The sequence below is a fragment of the Schistocerca gregaria genome, chromosome X (genome assembly GCF_023897955.1).
Source record: "Schistocerca gregaria isolate iqSchGreg1 chromosome X, iqSchGreg1.2, whole genome shotgun sequence".
In the NCBI taxonomy this organism is placed as follows: Eukaryota; Metazoa; Arthropoda; class Insecta; order Orthoptera; family Acrididae; genus Schistocerca; species Schistocerca gregaria.
This window is the reverse complement of record NC_064931.1, coordinates 51,283,023-51,296,569: the sequence shown is the minus strand read 5'-3', so window position 1 is coordinate 51,296,569 and position 13,547 is coordinate 51,283,023. Positions and strand designations below refer to the sequence as shown.

Sequence of the window (13,547 nt, the reverse complement as noted above, 5' to 3'; positions counted from 1 at the left end):
GAAGTTAAGCTATAAACTAAGTAATAAGTTATGTTGTATGGGCTACTGTGGGAGTCAGCGCCGATACAAATAGGGTTGGGGATTTTCTTTGCCCGGGGACAGGGAGTTTGCTTTGTCCTCATCATTTCATCATCTTCATTATTCGTGACAGTGGCTCGATTGGACTGTGTAAATAATTGGAATGTGTAATAAATGGGACTTTGTATGGGCGCTGATGACCGCGCAGTTGGGCGCCCCACAAACCACTCATCATCATCATTACGGACGCTAAGAAGGAAGAGAGAAGTTGCAATGGCCGGTGGCACGAATTCAAAATGATCTGTGCATATCACAGGCTGATAAACGTGACACTTTATTTCTCCAAGGAAGAGAACTTGTTGTGCCTCCTAAGTGCAAGTTCAAAAAATGGCTCTGAGCAGTATGGGACTCAACTGCTGTGGTCATTAGTCCCCTAGAACTTAGAACTACTTAAACCTAACTAACCTAAGGACATCACACACATCCATGCCCGAGGCAGGATTCGAACCTGCGACCGTAGCAGTCGCACGATTCCGGACTGCGCGCCTAGAACCGCGAGACCACCGCGGCCGGCTAAGTGCAAGTACTTTTCACTATTACTACTCGCAGAATGTAGGTTAAGTAATGTCTTCCTATTACTGAGTACTCATGCTTTCGAAGTCTGCGACCAGCGATGGGTGGCTGGTTAAATCAACGTCGACAGGCCGTGTTGAACTCTGTCTTCCTGAAGACGAGGCGCTGCCCGCTTTTTCCGTGGCTGGTCGGGTCATCGGGGCAGCGCCTTCTCGATGCTGTTTCACGGTGCTCCTCCGGTCGGTGTGTAGTCGATGCTTTATATTCGTCGAACCCCGGCACCGCCGCGACATCCGTCCTGCGCTCCTAGGGGAACGTCGGTTGGAAAACTCCCGAAAGCGCTCCCACTCTCTTCCTGAGACAAAAGGATAGGACGGCGGCGGCGACCGTGACGATGGCGGGCGCCGGGAAGTTGAGCTGCTGAGTTGGCGATAGGGACGTGTCCGGCTCCATCGGTTCCGCAGGTGGTGGTGAAGAGGTACCAGGGGGCGGCTGCGACGGGCGCAAGACCCGAATCTGCGGACAAACCCGAATCTGGTTCCAGCGGCGGCGCAGTAACCCAACAGGACCTCGAATTAAATACATATAAGCGCCCAAATTTCGAAGAATCGTTCCTCTCTCCCAACGCCTGATGCGACCAAACACAATGAAAATAATAAAAGCGATACTTGTGGAGCGTGGAATGTGCCGTGCGCTGTGGTGGGTGCAGCGGGAGCTGGCGCCGGCCGTGTAGAAGCTTCGCCGTCGTGAGGCTGGCAGCAGGAAGTTGAGAGGAAGAACATCAACGCTTGCTCCCGTGTGTGGGAGGCACGTACTTTGTTTATCTGTTGCTTGAACGTACACGCAAATCATTCAGCTTTTCTGTTCGATTGAGGATGGATCGCAGCACTGGTAAGGTGAGTGATACCGTTGGCTGTGACAAAACTGTTCAAAGTCTTGAGCCGTAAACTATGATCCTCTGACTGTAACCAAACATTCCGCGCAAAAAAATAGATGAAGAAGCCTGAATGGTACGCGACGTAGTCGAGTTCGTAGGCACAGCAAAGGGATATTTGTTGAAAGAGTCCACAGCAACAAGCAAACGACTGTTCCAAAAGGGGCTAGCAGAGTTAATATGCACTCGTTATCACGGCGATTGAGACTCTGGCCGAGCTGAAAACGTTTGTGGTGGGGTAGATTTTCAGCAGAAGTGCAACACTGTGACGTCATTTGTTCAATGTGCGCGCCCATGTCTGGCCAAGTGCAGCGCCTACGTGTTGACTGTTTTGTGCGTACAATTCCTCAATGTCCTTGACGGAGCCATTGTAACACATCTTTTTGAACCACTTTAGGAATGAAAATGGAAATGAGCGGATGGTGTCATTGGCCAGGAGGCTCCTTACTGGGCAGGTCCGGCGGTCTCGGTGCAGGTCTTATTACATTCGACGCCACATTGGGCGACCTGCGCGCCGGATGTGGATGTAATGATGATGAAGACAACACAACACCTAGTCCCTGAGCGGAGAAAATCCTCGACCCAGCAGGCAATCGAACCCGGGTCCCTTAGGACCATTCAGCTTGTGAATGTGTCAAAACGCACGGGTTACGTTCGCCCTTACTGGTGCTGAGCATCCTGCGTGATAAATCAATGATAACACCTGATATACGTGTATGATGTGGTAAAACCAAAATCAAATTGTGTTCTAGATGATATGAGAGCGTCTACGGAATAGCAGGTGGCGAGCATGCGCAACTGCAGCGATATACCGTATCGCCCTCCCTGCGTCCAGAGATGCTGCCTGAGCGACGCGCAGCAGCCGACCGGTATTGCGAAGAATCGGCAGCATCGATGATTATTACATTAATTGTTAAAAGTTGGCGTGGCGTTGCGTGTTTGTTCGTTTTAAATGGTTCCTATTGTACAACGAAAAGGGTTAGTTAGTTCCCGGATAGACCTCTCACCGACCAAGTGGCGGTAGTGGTGAATATCAGGTCTGATCTTAAAGCGTTTCACTGCATGGTGTAGTGAGGCTACTCAGTTGACACCTAAGTCTTGGGAGAGTGCACGGAATTTTGTCGATTATAGTCGTGGGAACATTTTCGTTCGTAAAATTTGCGGGGGCGAGTCCCGGGTGAGCCTGATTTAATTGAGAGATTGCTTTGTTAGGTGGTGAGTTTTGTGGAATCAGTGTGACCGATATCCCATCTGCATTGTATGTTGAGTTGCATTGTATGTTGAGTGGTCGCGACGCGCCCATAGGTAATTGGGTTGCTTGTCGTTTTTATTCATGTGGTTTGGGTATTGTGCGTGTGTGTATCGAGAAGGGGAAACCTCGAGCACGTGTTGGTAGTTGTATTTTCAAGACCACTAGCTTGCAGCAGACAGCGAATTGGCTCATAGAACGACGAACTGCTTCACTGTACGGTGATGGTGTGCACGTATCACTGAGTAGACAAGCGATAGTAAATTGAAGGAACCATTTAACGAGCTACACGTAGCTAAACCAAAACTTGATTCATCAAGGTGACGAGTGGCCGATTTAAATGTTAGGGAACTTAGCGGGTCGCGTGTGGTCAACGCCTGAAGAGGTCAAGATTTGCTTTTAAATTGTAACTTAAGGTTAGTTGAAAAGTGGCGGTAACACACAGGATTTTTGTTTGATTTTTTTTATTACTCTTTTCCGTATTGTGGGGACTGATAATATATTTGCTGGCACTCGTTCACTGCTGATAACCAACGTGTATTGAGATACCTAGAAGGAAAATAAATCCAATTTTTAAAGGAAACTTCCCAGTCTATTTAATTGTTATCTAGTGTGAATATATGTGTATCATTTTCGGAAGTATAGAAGAGTGTAATTCAGAGATATTGATACAGTCGAGTCGATATCACGTATAATGTGGTGTTTTTAAATGTGTTTGCTGAAAGGTTCTTGGACGAATGAAATTATAAATAAGCTACTGAAAGTAGATCTTCTCAATATTAAAGAAAAGATTTCAATTAAGGGAAAAAGTTTTCTAAATGATGAATAAGTTTAATTAAAGTAATTAAATTATTTACGGAAAGGCCAAAGATTTTGCTACTAACAAAGATTCGTTATTCTGTGACGCATGCGAAGTCTCATCACTTACATATTATCGCTGCGTCGACTTGGAAAAATATTTAAGGGAGAATTAAAAATGTTTTAATTCCTAATAGTAGTGATGGAAGTGTCCATAAACAGAATAATCATTACAAGACGGTAGACACATTGGTATTTTAGTACAAGTAATAATATAGTTCCGAGTTTATGTCAGAGAGTACGTACTGCGTTGTGAGCTTGTTGCGAAAGATAACAATTGCTAGTTGGATGTCGCATTTATCATCACGCAAGATAATCAGGTACTGAAATTAAAGTAATTTGTTGCTCTGACGAGATCAGTATCGTAGACAACGAGAGTGGTTCACTAAATAGGCCCATTTATTCACTACCGCTTAATTTCAGTAATCATTGGCGTGTGAATATTGTTAAGTGATTATTCGCAGTTCTGTCGTGGCTCGGTACGATTTCGGCGTCGTGTCTAGGCAGGGCGTTGTTCCCCCGTATGTGATAGACAGGCTGTTTTCATGGTCAGCGGTTGAGGTGGCTGCAATATTAATTGTACTGAGGCTGATTTCGTGTCCGATTGGTTCATTGCCAATGTGATTGCGGCGCGGGCTAGATTCTTGACGTCATCAGAGGCTCCTCTCCAACTGGAATCTTGTGCAATTAGATAGCGTTCTGCAGTCTTAACATGTAGTTAAAAATAAGAAACTGTACCTAATTAATGGTGTGTCGGTCGACTGGTGGCCTAAGTACTTTGCGCAACAGGGTACTCTGCAGTAACGGCACAGGGACGTTGGTACAGTCCGATCCCTTGTCGTTGTCAATCGATCTTGGGTACTGCCAGTCACGGACACTTTAGGAATAAGAACACGCGATTGTCTAGAGTCACTTTGCAATAAAATCACACCGTGCTGTATGGAAAGGCTATGCCGACGAGCAACATATCGGTGCACAAAAGAATTTTGAATGTTTTTCACGGAACGACGCCAAGCAGTACAGGTGTAGTGCAACAAAAGGTTGAAGTCAGGGTCTGCTTCCGTGGCCTGCGCACTTTTCTCGCAGTTCAGTGGAAAAGTCCGTAGGAGTTCAGTGTCCCGCACATCGATCTGACAACAAGATGCAGCAGTAGCGTCAAATTCAGAACCAGGGCGAACAGGAAGGCGAGAAAGGGCGTCAGCAATTACATGCTTCGAAGTGGGCCGGTATTATTTTGCAGTGACACTGTGACAGTAACAAAGCGCAATGTTGCAGCTTCTGAGCCTTGCGTGGCGAAACAGAGACTGAAGTGGCTTATCGTGCTTCACTGGATAAAACTTTTGACCAAACTTTGTCACGCTATAGATAATAGTGAGTGCTTCCTTCTCGATTTGGAAATAGTCTTGGTCAATAACTTGGAAGGGAGAGTAATCATCCTGTCCTGTGAACAAAATCTGTGACAGAGCACAGCTCCGATTCCGTATGAAGAAGCGTTCACTGCCGAAACCACAGGCTTAGCCGGATAAAAATTAACAAGGCATCTGTCACTCAACAAGGGATTTTATGTTTCTTGAATGCATCCTGATCTTGGTCCAAACAAAAGGTACATTCTTCCAGTGCAAACGATGCAACAGAGTCGCAATCTGGGCAGCGTTGGGTATAAACGGGATATAACAACTCAACTTACCGAGAAGTAACTGCAATTCCGTAACATTCCACGGGGCAGAGATGTCCCGGGTGACCAAAACAATGTGCTCTGCCAAGTCCTTCAGAAACTCCTCAATCATTTGAATAACACCGTCGTTTTGTTTGAAAGCAGAAACAGAAAGTACATTGTCCTGAATACGAAGACCAAACAAATCAAATGACTAACTCAAAAATATTTTCACAGTCTCTTGAACGCAAGATTGTAAATGTCACTGACCTGGTGTGAGATTGGAACGTAGCAGGCAGCCTACATCTACGAAGGTCTGGAATGTTCTGTCCATTACTCGCAGTAAGTTATGTGCAAGATGTTGTCGACTGTGGTGAGCCCAACTGTTCGTAAGTGGCAAGATTAAGCAATGTAACGGAAGCGCTAGTGTAACTGAAAGCGCACACAGCGTCCAGCAATGACCAAGTTCACAAACAGTTTGTTTGACTGTCATTGCGCAGCACTTGGGCGGGGTGAAGGCACATCCTGAATTTGGTCGTTACTGGTACCGGTAGCCAGGTTTGGAAAAACTGTATTCGCTGAGCGAGAAGGTGCTCCGAGCTTACGAGAGCGAAATCGGGTAGAGTTCGTTTTCTGTTGGAAGCACACAACCTGTGCATGACCTGGCTTCCCACAAGCAAAGCAAGTTGCGTACCGTGAAGGGCAATTTTGTCTTTCATGCGTGGAAAAGCAGCGAGGACACGATTTCGCAACACACACACACACACACATTGTTACTTGTTTACTTTGCCCACGGATTTGTGGCCTGTTCGTGCGTAGTGGTCGCAATGCCGTAACTGTTTGCCACTTTGCGTAACATTGCAGGAGGGAGCTGCATTAATGTTTTCCACGGTACTATCACACGAGTCCTGATGTAACACTTGTGTCAAAGTAGGATCAGAATGTTTGAGAATTTGTTCACGAATTCTACTGTCTGGCACAACGTACGAAATGACATTACGAATCATTACGTCACTGTAGTATTTACTACAGCTACACTGAAAACGACGCTCTCGTATTAAACCCTGGAGTTCAGTGACCCACTGACAGTGTGTCTGTTCTTTTTCCGCAGTCGAAAGAATCTGTAACGAGCTACAGCAATCTGTACCTAATCTTCGTAATAGCAGGCCAGTGTGGCCGAGCGATTCTAGGCGCTTCAGTCTGGAACCGCGCCATCGCTACGGTCACAGGTTCGAATTCTGGCTCGGGCATGGATGTGTGTGATGTCTCTAGGTTAGTTAGGTTTAAGTAGTTCTAAGATCTAGGGAACTGATGACCTCAGATGTTAAGTCCCATAGTGCTCAGAGCCACTTGAACCATTTTTTCTTCGTAATACTTGATGAGGGCGGAAATGAAATCTTCAGAAACTAGGAACTCCGGCCTACTAGTCGGCCATAACTTCTGAGCGAGGCAGAAAACTCCTGTGCCGGCCGCTGACAGGAAATAAAGTTTCACTGTACCTCGCACTTGTGTAGCACAACGAGCGTTGAACTGAGCGTAGTATTCGTTCCATTGATCATTGAAAGCTCGAAACGGTGGAATGCACGGAGGCGGCGTCGTAGATGTGACTGGCGGTTGTGGTGTTGATGGAGCAGCGGCTCGTGCACAAATGAGCTGCTGGGCAGCCGTCAATAACTGTGACATTTGGTGGTTATGAAAGTGAATAAACTGCATTAGATCAAAGCCAGCAGCAACCGGAGGCGTAGGCGTATGCACAGGTGGTGTAGGAGGCGGTTTGGAGGCCATTTTACTGAGGGGAGCGCCATTGCAAATTACAAGCAGCACAAATAGTTGCAATGCTCCTCTGAAAGAAAAGAGAGAAATGTTAGTGAGGCGCTGGGACGGAGGTGCGTAGAGCGAAGGCAGCGTTGGTTGTGGAATCCTCGTCGCCAGACATTGTATCGACTGCTGTGGGAGTCGGCACCGACAGTAACAGTAAGGAGGCAGGCTGCGACGGCCGGTGGTAGCCGTACTAACACAGCGATACGGGCAAGAAATGTCACTCAAATTGACAAACGTAGCACCAATATTTGCAGAGATTAGCAGCGATACTGGCAAACATACAATCGGAATTTGTTAAAATAAAATCGAAAATGGTATAGTATAACATTGAATTTGGCAAAATATAACAAACTATTTTTCTTGCCCTACCTATTCCCTCCACTCGGACCTTCCTTAACACTCTGCGGTGGGGATCCGTATCAAACGCTCTCTGAAAAGTGGGTGTGGTACGTGGTAGCCTTTAAATCGGCCGCGGTCCGTCAGTATACGTCGGGACCGCGTGTCGCCACTTATCAGTGATTGCAGGCCGAGCGCCGCCACACGGCAGGTCTAGTATAGAGAAACTCCATAGCACTCGCCCAGTTGGACAGCCGACTTTGCTAGCGATGGTTCACTTTCTATATACGTTCTCATTTGCAGAGACGACAGTTTAGCATAGCCTTCAACTACGTCATTTGCTACGACCTAGCAAGGCGCCATATTCAGTTACTATGAATGTATTCTGAACAGATAATATTGTGACTCATGTACTGTCACGAGCGACATTCATCATTAACGGATTAAAGTTAAGTATCAAACTAATCACGTCCTCTTTCTGATTCTAATTTTTTGTCATGTTCCAGACCTCACGCCAGCCTGCGTGAGCTAAAACCGTGCATTTCGGCCTCCACTAGTAACACGGTGTTGGCTCTTCTGCCAACACAATAGTGAGAATATGGAATCTGCCTGTTGCACTTCATCCATGGTTCTCAAGATATCGTGCCATAAAACGGCACGATATCTTAAACGAGAGATTAAAAACTCTTTTGCTGTATTCTATTCACACACCAGACTTCTCGACGAGTGACTGGATAGAAGTCTTTAACCCGCTTAGTGATTTTGAGTATGACCAGAATTTTCTCGGTTTCTCGACAAGATTCTTCGCCAAGGCGTGGCCGTGAAAGTTATTGTATCCTTCACACATCGTCCGTTTTGTAGACGCACAAATTTCTACGAACTTTTGCCTGCCGACGTTTCCATGTTCATCTTTGCCCCTTTAGTGCAACAATGCCACTTCCTGGATATTTTTTCGAATTGTGCTATTAACCGACGTTGGGTAAGCAGTTTACACTTTCCCCATAATTCATAATTTTGGAACAGAATTACACCCATTCGTTGTCTAAGTGTGACGCAAACAACTCGATCACCAATCCCTATCTCTGTACAGACTCAGTCGATAAGTTCACGTCTGTTTGTAGTTAGAAGGTCTAAAAATTTCCTTTGCTTTTAGGCTATCGAACTAGTTGCTCAAGACAGTTTTCGGAAAACGTCTTCAATACTTGTTCACAAGACTGCTTACGTAGGCGGCGGCCCAGTCCGCATGTGATCGAGTGGGCCTTTTTTGTTTCCACTAATACCATTTTTGTCAATTATTGTTACTATAGTAAAGAAATTATTCTAAAAAAACTCATTTCTTTCGGATTCGTTAGACTCTCAATTTTTTTGTATTAGGTTATACATTTCTGTACTTCCAGACAACAACATGGCCTTTTATGTTTCCAAGCCTTAAATTTGGCAAGCTGGAAAGTATAACTTCAATCGTAGTTGTCCATTAAATGGTAAGCATTATTTGTGTTGATAACTACTGTTTGCAGCCGGTTCCTGCCACTGCCTACCATAACCGCCAGCAGAGCATCCGGCCAGGCCTCCCAGCAAACATATCCAGTGCTCACCGGGATTCTTTACGAACTGTCTACTGCTTCTCCGAGGGGCTCCATTACCTACCTGACGCTGAAGCTTGCAGTGGCCAACAATACACTCTCTGCGATTGACGTGATTTAGCAGGAAAATCGGCCCCCTGGCCAAAAAGACGAGGTATCCCGTAGTGGCTCCGATGTGTTGTCAACACTGGGTAGCACCTCATACTTGTTGCTAAGTCGTAAGGCCGGTCTGTTCCTACATTCGCATTCCGCCCAGAGATACAGGAAGCCAGCACTCTCTTGCGCTCCCCCTCTAGTGGCAATCGACAGGTCAAATGTTGCGCATTTGAAGAGACAGTGATTTTGTGGTTACCAGGGGAGCCAGGCGGTACAAGAGCGTCGGAATTTCGTGAACCATACTGCAACCAATAATTCGCCTTGCAGTGTGCATTCGTACGTCCAGACTGCCAACGAAGTAGGCCTCGCCTTAATATTAAGCTCTTCAGTGTGGTGTTCGGGATGTCAGCTTTCTTGGAGTACGAGTACTGTATTATCTCATGTTGAGTTCTTTATTATGGCACAATGCTATACATGTTAGAAGATGAAAACGTGCATTTGAAATTCAGCGAACAGTTGAAACTAGCCAATAGTATGGTAAACACTTCGTTTCAAATAAACTGGCTGTCTCAGCGGAAAAATAGATCAAAAGCCAGATTTGTGCAGCAAATCGGCAAAAGTAACTCCATTATTTTGCAGGGCGATTAATGCTTGACTGTCAGAAAGGTGGAACTAAAATCTGAAACTAATAACACATTTTAGCCTTCCGTAATTACATTCAAATGGTTCAAATGGCTCTGAGCACTATGGGACTTAACATCTATGTTCATCAGTCCCCTAGAACTTAGAACTACTTAAACCTAACTAACCTAAGGACATCACACAACACCCAGGCAATCACGAGGCAGAGAAAATCCCTGACCCCGTAATTACGTGAATGTATTTTAATTCACTTGATAGCTCCCAGCCACAGAAATCACTTCGTTTTCATTTGATGTGAGAGCAGTAAACGAAGAGCAAACAGCAAAATAACTAAATGTAAACAAGGATCACGTGGAGACTAGCCCCCCGCACTACAACTTACGACTCTCAGACTCCTCTCGTATCAGCCCCTGATCTACGATATTTCAAACCGAGGCAATAGTAGACCCGTTTAGTTATCCAGCGATTATTCTCTGGTTAGACGTTCGAACAACACGTTTTCCGCGCTACTCCCACAATATAACCTATCAGCTGCTAGTCGGGGACTATACAACTTGCCCTTTCTAGGTTAGCGATCTGACCAAAATTTTCTTTCAAAATTTCATTTTCGTGGATACATCGAGAAGATAATACGTAATCTTTCTTACCAGTTATTCCTGTTCGTCACTTATTTCCACTCTCGTAGTCTGAATCTATGGACTTCGCTTGTAATTTAAACAACCCTGATCATTCGAATACCCAATCAATCACATAAACGAACAGCAGTTGGCATTCACCCGTTCGGCTTTATCCCACTGAACTCGTATAGCCCCGCCCCCTTTTGTCTGCTGGAAAGCTTATTTCTAGATGCGACGAGGATTCCCCTGGCAGAGATCACGTACACTATGCACGCATTCAGAAATCAACTTATGATTCATTCAGAAATCAACTTAGAATCTGTTCAAAAATTCTCAAAAACCAACAGGGATGCGGTTCAAAATCATTTGAACAATCGATAGACCAACGTGCGCTCGATGCTAGGCGCTTTGTGACAAGGTTTTCTTCCTGAAGAATATGAGTTTGCCCCCGCCCCCTCGAAATTTCTGGCCGGTTCATACACCACGGTTTGCTGCTTACACAGCCAGCAGCGACATTTCTGTAGACAAAAGCGAGAGAAGGTACGAATCATAAGCGACTCAACTGCTCATGCACATGAGCCCGCCCGTAACTGCTTCAATGGATCTAATGTAAACAGTTGTGACGTCACGAACATCGGAGGTAATTTTGTGTTACGATGGATTACATAGTCTTTCACACATTTTGCTGTTGGCAGACACTTGTATGAACTCTGTGTTTTTTTTATATGGCGCATTTCCTTCGCAATTTTAGTTTTATTCTCTCGTTCATGTAATGTTGTTGCAGTATTATTCTGCAGTGGCGGGATACAGTTATATCCTTTGTTAGAGTATCGCTTCTTACCAGTCAAAATTACAAAAAATTAACTGAAAACTAAAGCAATGAAAAATTCCCGGAATTCTAAAAAATGCCCGGGTTTTTCCCGGTTTTCTCCCGGATGAAAAAATTTTCGGGTCTTTCCCGGATCTCCCGGTTGTCCCGGGTCGTATACACCCTGACAGTGGTGTTCAAACCAATCTTCGGACTAATGACAGCTCTATTTTTATCAGAACTAAAGGCAGTGTTACACAGTATTGACGTGATGTCTCTTGCAACTGACTAACATTTCAGTTATCGAATTCAGACCGCAGGAAATGAATCAGGCGATTTAGACACTCCAGTTCCCTTGTTACAATCCAACCCCCTTGCGTGCCTTTCCCTTTGGTTCCTAGTTTTCCGACTTCTTGACAATAAAGAATTTAGGCAGTCGTCTAGATTAGTGAAATTTTCGTTCATCCTGTAGTGATGTCACGTTCTCTGTGACGCCCCGCCAGTAGTTGCGATTGGTGGCTGAGGAGCAGGCGAAGATAGGCTCTGTGAAGTTATGCACGTAGCCTGACATATGAGCCTGAGCGCTGCTGTACAGGCGAATTGGTGGTAACCCGAGACAGACATTGCATCACTAGGGAGAAACTGCCAACAATCTGTTCTTCCCCGCGCCGCCACACAGCGGTCGCCTCGAGAAAAGCGTGAATCGGATCCTCGTAAAACGAGCGAGGATGCGAGATGTGCAGATATCCACGGGAAGGCCGTCGAAACAGAACGCATCCTTACGGTTTCGGAATAATGACCCCCTTGAGTACGACTCGCGAGCCAGCCTTGACATTACAAAATCGGACTACGCGTTGCAGGATGTCCTCAGCGCGCGTGCCGGATACCCTCACGTACTTCGCTTCCGCGAAAATCACTGAGCAACTGAGAAAGATAACACTAGAGCACATCGTGGAAATGAGTACCACCTGTGTCCAGAGCTTCACACCTTCCAACGAGAATAAGTAATACTGGCAATCACCCCCCCCCCCTCTCCCCTTTCTACTACTACCGTCAGAGATCAGATTCGATTTTACTATCCTCATTCCTAATGTAGACAAGGACGACGAAGGTTTCACTATCCACAAACCACAACCGAAGAGTTCATCAGAGATGAAACACAAAATCGGATTCTACAAGGACGATGAAGAAGCCATGATCTGTATAAGAATCAATCACGCGATTCATCAAGAGCGATTAGAGGATGAGACCAAGAACACGGGCTTACTCCCGTTACGTACTTTAACAATATTTTATTTGCACATGAAACATCTTTTGTTGCAAAAAACGTTTAAGATACGAAGAAAGCAAAGGAGAAGATAATCTCAAGTTGAACTAAGCAGCTTTAAGAGAGAATGTGACAGTTTGAAACAAACAATAATAAGAATACTATAGAATTTGCTAAATCACACAAAACTATTTGTAAATGCCTGCGAGAGGATGTTAGAAGATAGGATGAAAATTTGGCAAGAGAAAGAACAGGAAAGAATAAGAGTAAGAGGAAAACAAGACTGAAATTAGGGCTGAGCACAGGTGGTACAGTAACCTGTAATAGAGAAAAAATTCTACAACCATTACAAACTTACTTTAAATGTTTGTGTGATTAGAGATATCAATCAAAAACACAGAGAGACAAAAATTAATACCATGAGGTTCCGACGGTGACGCCAATTGTGATGTATAAAACTATTGAAACATGAAGAAAGGGAAGACGCTTGTAAATAATGAATGTTTAATAAAAATGATTCAGTCACAAGGTAAAGCTATGCAAGAGGGACAAGTACAATTATTTACAGGATATTTTCGAAAGAAGGCTGTTCCCCACAAAATGGAACTACTTTAATTATTATACTTTACAAGAAAAGGGCATACAAGACATGAAATACCACATGGTAAAACCATTATCACCACATCAGTAATGTACAGAATATTCGCTAAAGTTGTGAGCACGAGCACAAAAACTGAATCGCGGAAAGAAACAAGATGAATTTAAAAGTTTATGTAGCCCAATGGACCGTTCGGAAGTCACGAGTGGAATTACGCGATGAAGGATTGAGTATGACTTACCACTTTACTTGGGAGTCCGAAAGCTGTTCATCTAGACGACGGCGAATACGGAGAATACCATCCGCATTGTACACTCAAGTGCCAAACATCAAAGAATAGCGACATGCACATGTTCACAAGGTTTAAAAGGACAGTGCAGTGGTGGAGACGTCATCTCCGGCGGTCATTCGTTTGAATACCACCCTTCTATTGTGCTGTTACGGTACCAATCGAATCGATAGGTGTTGCAAGTGCCAGCCAGCCAGCCAGCCC

General features: G+C 45.0%; 1 protein-coding gene across 1 annotated transcript in view; it reads left to right on the top strand.

Annotated features, from left to right (window-relative positions):
* LOC126297505 (mucin-19-like) overlaps nucleotides 1-13,547 on the top strand; it is a 46,333-nt gene that overhangs the window by 22,511 nt on the left and 10,275 nt on the right. The gene's annotated exons all lie outside the window — the stretch shown is intronic.